Raw genomic sequence first — 7,826 nt, 5'->3', positions numbered from 1 at the left:
GTCAGAAGAGAAGATTTAAACAATGTTTTCTTCTATAGGATTAAAAAATGAACAGGAAGTGTAGAGGCCACAGCTTTGAATGACTTCAGCACATCTGCACCCACAAGACATCACTAGTTTCTCACACTGCTCTGGTTTGATCTTGGTCCGTTCTTCTTCAGTCTCTTCCACAGTTCACTAACTGTAGTGGGTTTTCTTAGACATTACTTTGTAGTCAAGGATTTCCCAGAGATTCTCTATGGGGATTAGATCTGGACTCTGGGCTGGTCATTTCATTGTTTCAATATTCTTAGCTTCAAGGAACTGTTGTGCAGTGTGACAGGGGACATTGTCTTGTCTTGTCTGTCAAAATTGCAGGCCGACGGCAATGACGTAACACCCTTTCAAAATACGATTTCCGGGTCCAAGTGCTCCGTTGAAACAAAATAGACAACAACAGCAGAACATGTGAACTTCCGATCACCTCTTTTGTCAGTTAGACATCGTTTTCATCAATAAGAAAGAGGTAAAATAACAACTATGTTGTTTTTTAAAAACTCTGATCTGTTCAAACAACGGGGAACACGGCACTGCAGAGTTGGAGAAATACGAGGCTAGGAACAGCTTGGATCCAGAAATCATATTTTGAAAGGGCGTAAAATTACGTCTTAACAGACAGATTGCAGTAGAGGTATAACATGTTACTGAATAAAATAGAATAGAAATACTTTATTGATCCAAAGCTGGGAAATTGCAGTGTAACAGCAGCATTACACACAGACACATCAAAGCAGTAATATAAAAATACAATATAAAAGATACCTAAAAATAAAATGTAAAAATAAGTTAATTGGAGTGCAAATGTAAACATATAATAATCTAAAGTGCATTGGAGAGATTATAAGAAAAAACATAAGAACGATTGTATTGTTCTGAAAAGTTGAACTGTTATTGTACAGTGTGATGGCATGTGGCAGGAAAGATTTCCTGTATCTGTCCCTTCGACAGTGGAGCAGGAGCAGTCTGTGTGACAGACTCAAAAGACTCCAGCCTGAGAACAAGTACAGAGCCAGCCTTCTTGATGATTTTATCAAGTCTGTTGGTGTCACGGGTGTCGTCCTACACTTGGCCTTCATCTGGACAACCTGCTGTCTCAGGGTTTCAGTCACCTTAGAGCAGCTTGCGATCTTGCAAAGTAACAAGGAGAGCTACAGATAAATAGGGCGTGTCCAACAATGAAGTCAATTGTCACCAGGTGCCAGATTAACACCAATAACTGGGAGGGATTTGAAAGTGTTCTCTAATTTTGATCACTGTTCTTTTTCCACGAAATAAAGCTTTTTGTTGGAGTGCCTTGGTTATTTAAAAAAAAAACATGCTAGTACAGCAGTGGTATATACAGCAGATATTCTATCAAATTATGAACAATTAAAAAGATAACAGTATTTCAGAATTAATCAATTATTTCTAATTTGTTCTTCAGTGTAAATACAGTACAGTAATGACAAAACCACTTCAGGCTAACTCACTCATTTGTTCTGGAGCAAGAATACTAAGTTCCATACCAGCTGCATATGTAAAAATAAATAGATAAATACAGCTACTACAGCTCCTTTGATTTTATTGGACACATATGACAATTGAGCAAGGGTGACTATTATTTTAGTTAGTGTATAGTATTTAATGAGTGTCTAATTATTATTAGGAATTTGTTTGAATGTAATTGCATGATTCTTGCTATTTTGGAGTTGTATTCCCATGGTTGAATGCACTTATTGAAAATCGGTGTGGATGCAAGTGTCAACTAAATGTAATGTTATGGTTGCATGAAAAACTTTAAGATTAAATTAATATGTTTCAAATCACGTAAAGTTCCTGCATATGTCTCTATACATTACATTAACACAACTCGTTTGGACTATTACCTCTGTACATTGTACATATTCTGTATTCATCATCATACTGCAAACTTTTGCACATTCCTACAATGTGAAGGCCTCCGAAACTCAATAGCTAAAGATATTGTTACTCTGGATAAAATAGTTACTCTGGATGATGTTGTGTTGTCCTCCAGCACCACAGTAAGGAATCTGGGTGTTATTTTTGATCAGGATATGTCCTTCGATTCTCACATAAAACTAACTACAAGGAATGCATAATATTGCAAAAATTAGGAACATTTTGTCTCAGAAAAATGAAGAAAAACTAGTCCATGCATTTGTTACTTCTAGGCTGGACTACTGCAACTCCTTATTATCAGGTAGCTCCAATTAATCTGTTAAAAGTCTCCAGTTGGTCCAAAAGGCTGCAGCTCGAGTACTAACTAAAACAAATCGAAGAGAACATATATTTTTCCTGTTTTAGTTTCTTTGCACTGGCTACCTGTAAAATCTAGAATAGAATTGAAAATCCTTTTCCTTACCTACAAAGCTCTTATTGGTCAGGCTCCATCGTTTCTTAAAGAGCTCATAGTACCGTATTACCTAACTAGATCGCTGCACTCTGAGAATGCAGGGCTACTTGTCGTTCCTAGAGTCTCCAAAAGTAGCATTGGAGGCAGAGCCTTCAGCTACCAAGTTCCTTTCATGTGGAACCAACTCCCAAGTGTTATTCGGAAGGCAGACACTGTCCCATTATTTAAGGGTAAACTTAAAACTTTCCTTTTTGATAAAGCTTACAGCTAGGGCTTACGAGTCCTTAGCAATGTTGTTATTTTTAAGCTGATTTTGTTCTGCTTAATTATGCTGCTATAGGCCTGGTCTGCCGGGGGATAATATTTTTCCAGATACTCTGAGCTTCTCTCCTCTTTGTCTGTATCATTAATGTCTCATCATCAATTCATGTTACTAATTCACTTCTTCCCCAGAGTTGTTTGTGCTTTGTCATCTCGCAGGTCTCTGCTGATCGTGGTGGTGCCTGCTGCCGTGGTCCTGCATGACCCTTCCTGTGACTATTATGATCCATCACCTTAACTGTGCTTGTTTCTACTATTCTGCTGTATTAACTGCCATAACATATAAGTCATATTCACATTACTAGATATTACTATAGTTACTGGAAGTGTGTCCGTCTCTGTCTTTGTGTCTGTCGACCTGTTCGTCTTTTATCTCTTTCTCTCTCCTTTTCTTCCTCCCCCACCGGTCAAGACAGATGGCCGTCCTCCATAGAGCTGGGTCTGTCCGACGTTCCTGCCTGTTATAGGCAAGGTTTTCGTTGCCACCGTACTCTACGGGGGAATTGTTGGGTCTATGTAAATCTTAAATAAGTCATAGAGTGTGGTTTATACCTAGTCTGTAAAGTGTCCTGAGATAACTTTTGTTATGATTTGGCACTATAAATTGAATTTAATTGAATTACACAAATTGTACAACCTTTTCATTTTAAAACAAATACATATTTCTATAAAATATATATAATATATTTGTCAAATTTTTCATTCTATATATAAGTTTCTGGACTTTTGCAGTCCTTGCATTTTATTTTATTTTCTCTGTCTATATCTAGCTGATTTGGATTTGGATGTTCCACATTAAAAGTGGAGGACTACAGTATATGTATACCATACATTGAGCTCATGTTAGATACAGTAAATATATGCGGGTATAGGCTACAGTAGCTTATGAAGTCAGAGCAATTGGGAATTTCACATGTTTGCTTTTATGTTTCACATATTCAAAACTGTAGAACTACAATACATCATTAAGGAAATAAAAAGCTGGATGACCTACATTTTCTGATGTTAAACTCAGATAAAACTGAAGTTATTGTACTTGGCCCCAAAGGCCTCCGAATCTGAATATCTAAAGATATTGTTACTCTGGATGATGTTGTGTTGTCCTTCAGCACCAAAGTAAGGAATCTGGGTGTTATTTTGGATCAGGATATTTTAGATTCTTACATAAAACTAAAGACAAGGACTGCATATTTTCACCTGCGTAATATTGTGAAAATTAGGAACACAATGAACAAAATGCAGAAAAACTAGTCCATGCATTTGTTACTTCTAGGCTGGACTAATTCCACTCCTTATTATCAGACTGCTCCAATAGGTCTGTTAAGAGTCTCCAGTTGGTCCAAAATGCCGCAGCTCGTGTACTAACTAAAACAAATAGAAGAGAACACATTTCTCCTGCATTAGCTTCTTTGCATTGGCTACCTGTTAAATCTAGAACAGAATTTAAAGTCTTTCTCCTTACCTACAAAGCTCTTATTGGTCAGGCTCTGTCGTATCTTAAAGAGCTCATAGTACCGTATTTCCCGACTATATGCAGGGCTATTTGTGGTACCTAATGTCTCCAAAAGTAAAATGGGAGGCAGAGCCTTCAGCTACCAAGCTCCTCTCCTGTGGAACCGACTCCCAAGTGTTGTTCAGAAGGCAGACACTGTCCCCATACATAAAAATTTAACTTAAAACTTTCCTCTTTGATAAAGCTTATAGTTAGGACTTATGAGCCCTTAGCTATGTTGTTATTGGCATTCAATTTCTCTTAGAGCCTGCATGTACGGGCCTAAGCGGATTTTGTTTTGGACGATGCTGCTATAGGCCTAGTCTGCCGGGGGATAATCTTGTTCCTGATACTCTGGGCTTCTATCCTCTCTGTCTGTATCATTCATGTCTCAATAATGCATGTTACTAATTCAACTTCTTCCCCGGAGTTGTTTTTGCTTTGTCGTCTCCCAGGTCTCTGCAGATCGTGGTGGTTCCTGCTACAGTGGTCCTGCATGATGCTTCCTGCTGCTTAACACTATTACTCATATACTATTATTAGTTTTATAAATTTTAACATTTGAAGACATGTTACTCGGGAGGCAGACACTGTCTCCATATTTAAGAGTAAACTTAGTAAGTAAGTAAGTAAACTTTCCTCTTTGATAAAGCTTACAGCTAGGGCTTATGAGCCCTTAGCTATGTGGTTATTTTTAAGCTGATTTTGTTCTGCTTAATTCTGCTGCTATAGGTTGTTGTTGGGTCTATTTAAATCATAAATAAGTCATAGAGTGTGGTCTTTACCTACTCTGTAAAGTGTCCTGAGATAACTTTTGTTATGATTTGGCACTATAAATAGAAGTGTTATCACCACTACTAATCATTGATCATATTTACCACCATAATTATTATCCACCACATAATTATGTTATATTGTATCAATTTAACTGCAATTGTCTCAACTATTAATATCACTGGTATCAGATAATAACTGCCATAACATATAAGTCATATTCACATTACTATAGATATTTTTATAGTTTCTTTTATTTTGTGGTTGCTTGCATCTTTGGGACTGTCTGTCTGTCTGTCTGTCTGGTCACAGAGGACCTTCTTTATAAGGCCTATGGCACGGATGGGTCGTATTGGCAATTCATTCTCGTATCTTATGCGCGACCTATCGGCTTCCCTGCAGCGGGCCGAAGTGGACGCATACACGATCAGCCTCCGTGATGCCTCACTGCAGGCTTTTGCCTTAATGTCGAGGGAACTGGGGCGTTTGATGTCCACTCTCGTTCAGACTTGCCGCCAGGTCTGGCTGGCACAGTCACCCTTGTCGGAAATGTGTAGGAGGACCCTTTGCCAGGTGGAACCCGGGGAGATGTTTCGCCGCAAACTCGTCACGACGGATGCCTGCCTCTCCGGATGGGGGATGGTGTGGCAGAGCAGGACAGTGCAGGGGCAATGGTACACCCAGGACTGCACAGAGCATGTCAATGTGCTAGCGCTACGGGCTGTGCACCTAGCCCTCAAGCACACACCATATCTGAGGGGCAAGAATGTGCATGTCTGGTCGGACAACACTGCGGTGGTTTATCATATAAACCATCAAGGGGGCACCAGGTCCGCACTGTTACTGCAGGTGTCCCAGGCTCTTCTAATGTGGGCAGCCCCACAACATTTGGGGTCTCTTTGGCAGAGCAGAGGTGGATCTCTTTGCCTCAGAGGAGTCAGCCCACTGCCCACTCTGGTTCTCCTAGATGGAGACGAACAGCCCTCTGGGTCAGGATGCTCTGGCCCATGCGTGGCCAGACAGGACCTGGTTTCCTCTGCTCCACAAACTTTGTTGCAGGGCTTCTTGACGCCTTCCAGAGAGGACAGACCTCTTTGTCGCAGCTGGGGGGTTGGATTTGGCATCCCAACCCTTGCCGCCTTCAGCTGTGGGTTTGGCCCCTGCAAGGCCCAATCCGCGATTGCATAGAGCCTGTCAGGAGGACTATTTTGAGTGCCAGAGCACCCTCTACCCGTCTGCAGTATCAGAACAGGTGGAAACTATTTTCTAACGGGTGTTCATTTGAGAATGATGATCCAGTGCACTGCTCTGTGCCTACCATTCTTAAGTTTTTGCAATCGCTCCTAGATGATGATTGGTCTCCTTCTACACTGAGGGTGTACGTGTCTGCTATTTCATTGCAGCACACCAGGATCGACAATGACACAGTGGGAAGCCACAGGCTGGTGTCCCTCTTCTTGAAAGGGGCACTGAGATTACGCCCTCCTAGCTCCCCTAGAGCTCCCGCATGGGACCTGCTCCTGGTGTTGGACGCCCTATGCTTGCCACCTTTTGAACCGTTGGCACAGGCAGAGCTGCTAGGGCTGCCTTCCTAATGGCCATCACTTCAGAGAAGCGTGTAGGTGAGCTGCACGCCTTGTCCATGAGCACTTCATGCTTGAGATGGAACTCAGATGGCTCTGGCGTTACTTTGTGGTCAAACACGGCTTTTCTTCCTAAGGTGCTGGCATGCTCGCACCTCAACCAGCCTATCCGACTGGCACGATATGAACCCCCATTAGGTGAGGGGGTTGATAACTCTAAGCTACTGTGCCCGGTGCTGGCCCTTAGAGCCTATGTAGACGCTACTGTAGGGATGAGGCTGTCCGATCAGCTCTTTATCTGTAACGGTTGACCTGTTTCAACATCATGGGCTGCCCTGAGAGGTGTGCCCTTGGAGGTCATATGTGCCGCAGCCTCATGGGCATCACCAAGCATGTTCTCCAGATATTGCAATGTGAATGTGGCTACCCCCCATCCATTGGGAGTGGTTCTCTGAGGGACTCACTCCAACTCATCTGTATAGATGGGTATCCAGGATTCCTTGTGACCCTGTTGGTATGAGTCATCCAGTGTTAAGCACTGCCTCTGGCGGTCAGTTAGGATGAAATAGAATGAAATTTACGAATGTAACTACGGTTCTATGAATCCTGGATGACCGCCAGAGATCCAGGTCACTCAGAATCTAATGAACAACGAGAAGATTCTGAAGGAAGTGATCTTGGGGATGACACCGGAACTTATACCTGAGCCGGGGGGTCAGCCGAGGTCACAAGTGACTTTGTTGATATTAATACTCAACCTACGCATGCGCGAGACAGAAGATATTCAGTGTTAAGCACAGCCTCTGGCGGTCATCCAGGATTCATAGAACCGTAGGAGCTCCAAAGAGCTGGGTCTGTTTGACATTCCTGCCCATTAAAGGGAAGGTTTTCATTGCCACTGTGTGCACAAGATTGCTGGATTAATACTGCATATAATTATAATAATAATAATAATAATAATTAGGAATACAATAGGTCCCTCACTGATGCTGTCATCGCTGCTCTGGTCCTAATTATTATTATCATTATTATTAAAGATAGTGTGACTTGTTGCTGCTCATGGAGGAATTGTTGGATCTCTGTAAATCATGAATATGTCATAGAGTGTGGTCGTTACCTGCTCTAAATGTAAAGTGTCTTGAGATAACTTTTGTTATGATTTGGCACTGTAAATAAAATTCAATTGAATTCAATTTATGTAGCATACAGTATTTAAATCAACACTGTTATTTTTACATTTTGATTTCACATTTTTTACAGAATA

Source organism: Echiichthys vipera (assembly GCF_963691815.1).
Source record: "Echiichthys vipera genome assembly, chromosome: 7".
Lineage (NCBI taxonomy): Eukaryota > Metazoa > Chordata > Actinopteri > Perciformes > Trachinidae > Echiichthys > Echiichthys vipera.
Note: the sequence above shows the minus strand (reverse complement) of the source record.